This window comes from Corvus moneduloides, chromosome 1 (genome assembly GCF_009650955.1).
Source record: "Corvus moneduloides isolate bCorMon1 chromosome 1, bCorMon1.pri, whole genome shotgun sequence".
Lineage (NCBI taxonomy): Eukaryota > Metazoa > Chordata > Aves > Passeriformes > Corvidae > Corvus > Corvus moneduloides.
Genome location: NC_045476.1, coordinates 49,323,373 through 49,333,809, shown reverse-complemented (window position 1 = coordinate 49,333,809; position 10,437 = coordinate 49,323,373). Strand labels below are relative to the sequence as shown.

Below are 10,437 nucleotides of genomic sequence, written 5' to 3'. Positions count from 1 at the left end.
GACTACGCAACCGGAAATAATGGATTTTCTATGAGATATTAAAGAAAAATCCATCATCTTTTTTTTTTTCTCTTTGGAAAGTCGTTAAAAGTATGGAAAATAAAATCCCTGAGATTTGCGAGGGTATTAAATCATTTCGTTCCCTCTTTACACACACGCGCGTGTGCCCGCACACGCGCACCCTTCCACACGCACACACGTGCTGCCCTTTTTGTAGGGATTCCCACCAAACCCATGAAAGGGCACCGGTGGGTGTTAAACGATACGATTTAGGAGCTTTCCATCCATAGGTTTAGTTTTCCCTAGGTATTGCATTCATATGTACTTTATTTGTATTTAATAGATAAATATTTTACACGTCTATATACGTTGTATATGTATATGTGTGTACGTTTAGCAAGAAACGTAGTTTAATTGGTTTGAGCCTATGCTACGGGGGGCCCTGGCAGACCCCCCCGCGGACGGTCTGCGGGGGCGATGGCGGTGCCTCCCGCCAGGTACCGCAGCGCAGAGGGGCGATGGGGTGAAGGCAGTATGTGCTGGAGGGATTGCGGAGGGAGGCACCCTGGCACGGGCGGCGGATCTGCCTGCCCGGGAGCGGGGATCGCCCGGGCTTTATTCCCTACTATAGCTCACAGCTTCTAGGTCCTTTAATAAGTCCAAATATTTACCCTCGAGAGAAATGGTTTATGCGGCTGCATGAGGGCCGGTAACCTTTGACAGGAGCCGTCACAAAACACTCCTCCGTAATGGACCACAGTGCGCGTACATCTAATTTATTGTGCTAAAAGTTATTGCAGCGGCTGCGGGAGGGGGTCTCGGACTACAAATAAATGTTTTGCCACTGATAGGAAAACACCGCCCCTCGGTGAGCCGGGCAAAGCCACAGGGTACCCCATTCGGCTCCATCATCCATCTCATGTGATGCCTCTTTCATGCTTTTTGGGGGAAAAAATACAACAAAAAAAACCGCACCGGATACTGCAACACGATACCCCGGTAATGCGGCAGGCAATATGTTTCCCGCGTATCTGATAAAGCGGAGTGTTGAAACGAAGGGCAGGAAACCGTGCCCGATTTAACGGGGAGAAGCGGGAAAACTCCCGCAGCCCTGGGTGGCGGTGTCAGCACCGGTCCGGAGCCACCGGGAGTCCCGGGCTTGGACCGGCTGCGGTGCGGTGCGGTGGGAGCCCCCGCCTGGGGTGGGAGCAGCCCGGGAGCTTTTTAAACCCAGCGGCCGGTGCGGGCTAATAAGCGGGGACACTTCCAGCGGCAGCAGCACCCGTGGGGGGAGCGCGGAGGAAGCCCGATGGGATATTACCCTGTTTGTTTTCCCTTTGATCCGTAGGAAATAGGTCCTGCACTGCGTGACCCATTAAACTAATAAGATTATAAAGATCAGCAAGAGGGGCTGGGGCCGCTAATGGTTCCCATCTGGGCCAGGTTTCAGCATTATTAAAAACGGCGAGGCAGCGGGCTTGGGTTACAGCGCCGAGGTGAAAGCAGAGAGAGCGGGGAGCCGGGACCACACATCGCACCAATTAGCGCGGCGGGGCGGAAGGGCCCGGGGAGCCGGAGGGGCCGGGACGCCGCAAACCCCGGCGGGACCCGCCCCGCGCCCGCCCCGCGCCCGCGCCCGCCCCTCATGCATATGCAATGAGGTGGGGCCTCTATGCAAATCAACGCCCCGGGGCCGCCCTGGGCGGAGCGCGCGGTGGGCGGGAGGCGGAGACGGGCCCTGCTTTGAATAGCACCGCCCGGAGCGTGACGTCTCCGCGCCCTCCTCCAATGAGGGCGGCCGCCGGCTCGGGTTGCTCTGGGGCGTGCGCCCCTTCCTCCCCGCCCCCGCAAGGCACGCCCCCCTCGCGTGCCGTCCAGCCAATAGAAATGCTGGATGCAAATACGCAGGGGGCGGTGCGCGCCCCGCGGCCGCGGATTGGACGCGGAGCGCCGGCGCTGGGCGGCCCCTGCCGGGGGGGCGGGGGCGGCCCGCGATTGGCCGGCGGCGTGGGCGGTGCGCGTGACGCCGGGCGGGCGGAGATCGGGGCGGGGCGGGTCCCGCGCTCCTCCCGGCCCCTCCCGGCCCCTCCCGGCCCCTCCCGGCCGTGCCCGCCGCCTCCGCCCGCCCCGGGAGAGCGGGGACCGCCCCTCTGGCGCCGTGTGCCCGCCTTCCCCCGAGCACGGGCGCTGTGGAGCCCCGCTGCGCCCCAGCCGGCTGCTTTCGCTCCGGCGGAAAAGGAGCGGAGGAGGCCGGTGTTGCCCCGCCGCCGCTGGGGTGCGTGATAAAAAGGGGAGGGGGGAGGAAAGAAACCCCTGGGGGCGGGGGGAGGGGCGGTCCCAGCTCCGCCCGTTTGCGGCTAATGAGCAGCCGCGAGCGCGGGGCGATGAGCGGGTGTCAGCCCGGGGGAAGGCGGTGTGAGCGGGGAGAGCTGGTCGAGGCAGCCGAGAGGAGCGCTCAGGCCAAGCCAGGAGGGGCTGAGTCTGACACGCGGGTGCCGCAGCGAGGGTGGGGCTGTTCGCCCCTCTTGGTATCCATCACTTCGTGTGTCACGGTGAAAAAGTGTAAACGGCTCCTACGAGGTTAATTGAAAACGTTCCGCTAATGGAACGGTGCCTGCGAGACACCGAATGTCTGAGCGCCAATTCAAACCTTCCGCCAGCCTCCCCGATGCGGTTTTTAAAAGAAGCAAATAGCATTGGAACTATTCGCTCTAGGCAGCTTCGTGCTTTTTTAAGTGCCCGAGCTTCACCTCTCCATGATCATTTGTAGCGATTTAAGTGATCGTCTTGCCTCGAGCGGTCATTTCAGCCTTTTCGTTAAAGTCGCTTTCAGAACAAAAATCTCCTTGTGGTCAGTGTGGCCTTGAAGGCACCGCTTTAAAGGGCTTATTTGTAGCTAACAACTTAAGAATAAAGCACATCTGAAAGCTTACTTATATATATATATTCGTGAATAATCCTTCTTCACCGTTATTAGCTTTTTCTTTTTTTTTTTTTCAGATTGTTCCTCACAATTGACACGGTACTGTACAAGCTGTTCTTCGCTGTGTTTCTTGAATACGCACGAATTGACAACTGACATAAACACTTCGCGGGAATAATATAGCATAATTTGTGGGTATAAATGTGCCTTCAGAACTCGCTTCAGAGCTGGCCCAGCAAATGCATAAATGATGCCGAAGTCTCTCAGAACGGCAGCAAACAGTTCTCAACACAGCACGTTGTAGTTTGTACGAGGGTGGTTTGTAATGTATAATTCTCTGTCCGTGAAGGCTTTTTGCAATATTTGTTCTAAACACAAACTATTAAATCGTACCGTGTATTTCGTTAATTGAGAGCCTGAGAACTGTGGCGTCAAGGAGGGAGACAACTGGGCTCTGATCCTGCAAGCGGTAATGGAGTCATGCTTGCTATTTATCAGGACTTCTAGGATCAATTGTTCATAACTTCTGCAAAACTAGGGACAAAATCCCTGCTTAAGGATCAAGCAAATGCAGACTGAAAAATCCGTGTAAAGAAAGATAAATGTCATAATGAACAATCAGGGAAGCTACACGAGATACCGAGTGTAGCTCATTTTCAGGGAGCAGATTTGGGTAGAAAATTCGAAGTACGCCCAGAACGCAGCTGTAGGATGTGGTATTGAAAACCTGCTCATTCTGAAGTTCGCTGTGTTAGAATAATTAATGTATGAAGTTCCCGCAGTGCCTGAGAGGGAAAAGAGCAAGTCTGCAACGCATATTTTTCTGTGCATGACAGCATGCCTTCGAGGGAGTTATTTTTATATTAAATATATGTGCTTAAGTTACTTCAAAATATGTCAAATGCCTTTGTTTGGACGTTTTGGGTTTGTTTGGGGGTTTTTTGTTTGTTTCAGGTTTTTTTCTACATTGTTAAAATTTTTGTATACTGTATTCCAGCATTTCTGCTGCTCACATAACTTAATAGGCGAATTGTGCATGTTTGCTGTGTTATTGCTGACATAAATGACATGGTAAACCACTGAACACAGAGGTGAAAGCTAACGGAATTTTTGTACAAAACCCACATGACAAGGCTAATTTCTAGTTTAACTGTGTATTCTTCTAGACAAAGTCTTCCTGTCATTTAGAAGTACTTAAAAATATGAAAATAAATTGCTGGTTATTCATATAGATTATTACAGATTCCTGTGGAGGAGGAGCACAGCAGGAGAAGGTGACACAACTGCATCAGCTTGGTTCTTTACCCGACTTAAATTGATGTAGGTAGGAACATTTCCCTCTAGCTGGGGATCTGTGATATTGACAGATTTATTTGCTATTAAGGACCTGGAATTTAATTTACCTGAACTGCAAAAGAAGTTTTGATGGATAAAGATATAGGATCGGGCCAATGCAAAAAAAAAAAAAAAAAAAAAAGTCAGTCACTGAACAATTGGTGTCAGCTTATTTTATTGTGTTTTAAATCCTGGTTTGGCTTAATTTTCTAAATTACTTTTGAGATATAGTTCATCAAGATGTCTGAAACACAATGGCAGAAAATTCTATGGATCCAAATAGCTTAGTAGGAGTTTTAAAAGGATTGTGTAGCTGTATGGATAATAAAAAAAGCCCAAAGAACTGGTAATACAGGCATATATAAGGGATAGAAATACACCAGGGTGTAAAACAAGACTAGATTTACATTGTTGGAAATAGTGTTTCCCAGTGCAGGCTTTTTCATAATCCTTTATCATGGAGTTACTCATCATCGCTTACTTCACTTCATCTGGGACTGATATCTGTCTGAATAAACCACTTTTAATTTTGCCAACGCTTATATGTATTTTCCTTTTTGCGTCTCTTAAATCAAGATCTGTTCCACAATAAAATAGGTGGGAGTATTCCCAAAGACTGACAGGCATTGGATTACGCCCTAAAGGAATCATTGTGCTTCATGCAATGCCAAAGAATGAATAAGCATGAAATCTGATTAGATCTATTTTTCTCATGTTACAGTTATTGTGATTTGCACAAAAGCTACTCAACATATTTTGCAGATGATGTACATTTTATGTATGTTAGAGAAACAGATTTTTTCTTCCACACTTATTTATTTAATCCCAATATGTTAAATAGGTAGCTGCTCACAGAAAGAAAGAGTGAAGCAGTTAACTACGTGGGGAGTCCTTAAGTGAAAATTTTTGCAACAGAGATTCAAAAATGGTTTACACCTGAGGCTGTACTCCCTGGTGATGAGGACAGGATAGCAGAGTGTAATTCCTGGTTTCTGTTTCTGACCCTGGAGACTGACTAGGTGTGTGACCCTCTCTCAGTTTACAGGTCTGTAGGTAGTAACTCAGAGTTTGCCTTACTGAAGCAGGTTAAGAACCTTGTCTTCAATGCTCCAAGAGTCACTGTGGAAAGACTTTTAGAAATACGAAGCATTGTGTGGAAACAGTAACAGAAACACAGGCAGAAATAGCAGAGCTCTTGCATGCCAGAAACATTCAGCCTGTAGACATAAGTCAAAAATATCAGGGATAATTCATGGCTACGTCAGAAGATCAATTTTCCGTATACCAAGCACAAACTGAAGCCTACTTTAAAGTAAAGCAAATGCAGAAAGTGTGCTTTCCAGACACGGCGGGGGGGGGGGGGGGGGGGGGGGAGGAAAGAGCTCATTTAAAGCACACTGTAGTAACAGTTAAGTAACAGATTTTTTTCTTTTCTTAGGTGTTTTTAGTGGCATAAGGACTGCTGTTTGGACAAGTTGAACACTTGAAACTCATTTTTAGTTTGTGCTTTATAGTTTGCTCTCGGTTTTGTTATTTGTTTGGAGCTTTTTCCAAGTCATGAGCTTCTGAAATGCAGTAATAGAAACCTTCTGATCATGATCTCTGCTGGACTAGAATGATTTTACCACCACTTCGGTGGTGTAACTGTGAGCCAGCTAAGGAATTTGTTTCACGTTAGATCACTATAATTGTGAGTTCTAGACCTGGCCCTCTAATTCTGCTTGAATTAGTCACCCCCGGTAGAGTCTATCACACTCATGTGCCTTGACTGTTCACTGTGAGCCCCATGTGACAGACAGGGCTTTTATAAACCTTACTTTGCCTTCTTCAAAAAGAAAAAGAAAAAAAAAAAAGACCTATGTGCTCATAACTTTCAAAAACCAGATCTTTATGATTGTGAATGCCATCCTGAACATTGCTGGACTGCAGAATAGAAAAGCAGAAGCGTCATGTGATAAAATGTTTAAGACGCTCAAAACTCCGTTAGTGTGCATGGTCTCAGGCTTGTCCAGGCGGTAGCATGAGCTCTGGAGCTCCTCTGAGAAAGGAAGGCAGGTTCGCAGCTCTCCTCTCTCAGAGCAGGAGCGCTGTGTTATCGCCCGTGCAGAAAAGCAGGCTTGAGGTAGCTCTTTAATCTGCCGCAGGAGGGTTGGCGGACTGCAGGAACACTGAACCGCAGCCCCGAAGTGCTGCCTCAGCCCTTGGTTTGAATCACCGGCAGCAAACCAGAACGGATAAAAGGGAAACAGAGTAAGGGAAGCGACAGGAATGAGTGACATCCTAGAGAGACACGAGCTGTGTTAGCTCAGGTTAGCACACAAGGTGAATTGACATCTCCTGGCCAGGTCTATAGTTTAAATATACGGTTATACAAATACTTCAGGTTTGTTTGGGTTTTTGCCTGTGCTAAACCGTTTTGTAGAACCTTTTTTATTCACTCAGCCCCTTTTCTCACCAGTAAGTCAAAATACCCATTCCATGTTTTTTGAACAAGAAATCATGATCAATATCAACAGAAAAAAAGAAAATAGCAAAGAGCAAAATCTTCCCCTTTGCCAGCCCAAACGCACACGGCAACTGCAGAGGCACTGGGAAACTGGTGTGTTTCTGATGCACAAAGTCAGGGACAGGTGTAAGGTTCAGTCTTTTCCTATGGAGGCAGAGAAGGCGCAGGTTTTGCCACTTCAGTGGGCGTCCTCATGCATCTGCCATCCCTGCTCCCATGCGGCACGTGGCATCCAGCTCTGGGATTGCTGTGCTGACCGCAAAGAGAGGGGCAGAACTGTAGCCCTGTGGAGCCTGGGTGATCTGGAGGTGCCCACACCCTGCCTCCTCCCAGCCCTGGGCAGTCTGTCTGTGTGGTTCTCTCTATCCAAACCCCTGTCCTCACATCCCCATCTTCCCAACGGTGCCAGAAAGGTTCAGGCTGGCTCTGGGGTGATAGGACCCATAGTGTTGCCAGCTCAAAACAGAAAGAATTGCTTTTCCTTTTTTTGGTAATGATAGAAGGGATAGCACAAATTGCTCATTGAGAACAGCCATTTTTTCCATTGCCATAGCATAACTGTCTTTGCCTGTTCCCCAGGGCTTTACTAGTACATAATTTCCAGATTATCACTTCCATCTTGTGCATATGGAGATGCTACTCTAGTAGAGTTCATCCTCAGGAGAAAATATTACGCATTTTAAATTGTTCTCCTTGTCTTTTCCCTGCAGATATATTTTATGCTAACAGGGAATGCAATATTCAGTACAAACTCGGGAACAACATGGTGAACTATAATAATTATTGGACCTGTTAGGTCTATTATGGAAATAAATCTTCTGTGAACCAACATTTTCCCTCTTATGTTTCACAGAGAGACAGTAACCCTTCTGCTGTCAATGAATTAATTTGCTAAAAGAAGCTGGAGTTCGTAGATAAATCTTGAGATTATTTCTCATTTACATATTAGCTTAGCATTTATGTGCAGTTCCATTTGTGTGATACTCCTGGGGACAATCCAGGGAACAATATGAATCATCTAAGATGTTGAAATTAGGCTACAATAGAAGGGGACAAAACCTACCTCTATTTTTTTTTTTTTTTTTAATTTTGAATTATTTAGAATAGTCTTTGTGACTAATTATCTAGCACTATATGCATAGTATTCCAGAGTCGTTTTTGCATCTGTCTGATGCTGGAGCATACTTGAAGAAAGCTTTCTGTGCTGAGACTCCTTCAGAGTGTGCATTATCTCAAGGACTACTGGCTGTGGTTTGTGTGATAACCTGGCTCAGACATGGATTGTTTTTTCCTTCTTATTTATGGTGAAGAAACAAGGTCAGAGGCATAAATGAAAGCAGGACCAGTGCACTTCCTATTTCCTGTGGAGTCCCCAGAGCACTGGTTTGAAATAATTACTGCTGTTAATTAATGATTTGCCAGCTGTCTGCACTAATTTTATAGCATTTATGTATGCAGAGCCATTGTGCCTCACATTCCTGCTTGAGAATCAAGAAGCAAGACACTAGAATCACACTTACATGTTCATTTGTTATTTTGAATATAGTCTGCTTGCACAGACCAGACTGTAAGGCTCACTGAAGAAGTTTAGTAGCAGCAGAGATCTACTTTGGGACATTTTAGACATTTTCATTTCATTTTTTGCTTGATTTTGGGCAGTAATACATCAGGAAAAAGGCAAAGTGGCCTGTTTATTCTTACTTTAAAGGTTCACATCAGTTTAAAATTGGAGTGAAAAAGCTGGGCACTATAATGTGTTAGCCAGACCAATTCTTACAGAAAACATAATTTCTTTGTGTGTTAGTGGCTGCCCCACTGCCCTGAGTGCCTACACTGAGCTGAAATGCCTGCATGGCTTTGCTTGTTCCTTCCATCACCCCTTCATAAAACCCTCATTTTTCCTGAAGATTTGGGAAACCAGATGGTTGCAGTAACAGAATTCCCAGTGACCAATTCCATTTCTCTGTAGCAGTCCTGCAGTTACAGTTGGCTCAATGTTTAGTGCAGTATTTGTTTCCCCTTCTCTCCTTTGAGGGCTTCTGTCAATGTGGGCTGTTAAGCAGCTGCAGCATTTCTGGCAGAAATGGCAATATCTTAGTGGTGGCTGTCTGTATACACCCTATACCATGTTTAGAGTGGGAGCCCACTACTCTGGAAGTGATTAATCTAACAGCTGAGTGTCCTGGTTTCAGCTGGGAGAGAGTTAATTTACTTTCCAGTAGCTGGCACAGTGCTGTGTTTTGGATTTAGAATGAGAATAATGTTGATGACCCACTGATGTTTTAGTTGTTGCTAAGCAGTGGTCAGGGACTCTTCAGCATCTCATATTGCCCTTCCAGGGAGTAGGCTGGGGGCACAAGAAGTTCAGAGGGGACACAGCTGGGACAACTGACCCAAACTGGACAAAGAATATTCCATACCATGTGACAACATGCTCAGTATGCAAACTGGGGGCACAGCTGGTCAGGGGCCACTGCTCAGGAACTGTTCTGGGCATCGGCCAGTGAGGGGTGAGCAATAGCATTGTGCATGGTTATTTTGTATATAACAACAACAAAACCAACTATTATTGGTGGTGGTGGTGGTTTTGTGGCTGATGTTATAATTATAATTATAATTACTGTTGTTGTTGTTGTTATTATTATTATTATTATTATTATTATTATTTTCCCCCTTCCTTTTCTGTCTTATTAAACTGTCTTTACCCCAACCCACAAATTTTACTCTTTCTTTCTGAATCTCTCCCCCATCCTGCTGCAGGGAGAGGGAAAACAAGTGAGCAAGCTGCTGTGTGGTGTTTAGTTGCCAGCCAAGTTAAACCACAACAGCCATTTTTCAGACTCCCATTGTGGTGCCAAGAGGGTGAAGATAATGACAGGTCTGTCCAGAGTGTTTTAAAACAAATTTTTATATACATTCCTTATATTAGTTTAATAGTCACTGATCACAGTGTTGATTTATTTGCTCACAGAGTTATTGCCCTTGTTCTCAGAGCTGCACTATGCAGCACCTTACTTGCTGTATATGTTCCCTCTGGGGCCCGGGTTAAGGTTATCATTTTGTTGTTGTTTGTGACACTGGCTTCTGATACGATAAAATTGCTGGTCATGAGACTAATCTGGTATCTGTACTCAGACTGCCCCCACCTCCATACTCTGGGAGCCATCTCTCAGAAACTAGTAATAATTATGTAATAATTACGAAACTAGTAATAATTAGTAATAATTTATGACTTCTCCTTAGAGAGCCAAGCTATGGATGAGACAAAGTGGGGCAAGGTGTCCCCCACTCCTTCACCCTCCTTTCCTCCTTTTTGTCTTCCCCTTTTCCTTATTCTCCAGGCTAGTTACAATAGCTCTTGAGAATTTTGATTATTATTGGGATGTTCAGACTGGCATGTTTCTGTTGATATGTCTTACATTACTGAATGTGCTCCAGATCTTGTTTAAAGTTAAATATCTATTTAAGAATACCATCCAGAGATCTACCTGGAGGCTGGACAGTTGTGAGTTTCAGGGTGTATAGGACAGTATGGGCAAGCACCTAGGACAGTAGGCACGTCCAATATTTTGGACTTCATCCCTAAACAAGAGCAGAACCCTGAAAAACTAGCAAAATATTTGGTAAAAGTGAGCTGTCACCTTGGCTGTTTCTGAGAGCCACAAATCACTGC

The 10,437-nt window shown here is 46.1% G+C and overlaps 1 long non-coding RNA gene across 1 annotated transcript; it reads left to right on the top strand.

Moving 5' to 3' along the window:
- The first annotated feature begins 2,134 nt into the window (after nucleotides 1-2,134).
- LOC116448139 lies at nucleotides 2,135-4,794 on the top strand. Its single transcript, XR_004241832.1, has 2 exons — nucleotides 2,135-2,275; nucleotides 3,001-4,794. It is a non-coding gene; the product is annotated as an uncharacterized LOC116448139 (long non-coding RNA).
- Nucleotides 4,795-10,437: the final 5,643 nt, after the last annotated feature.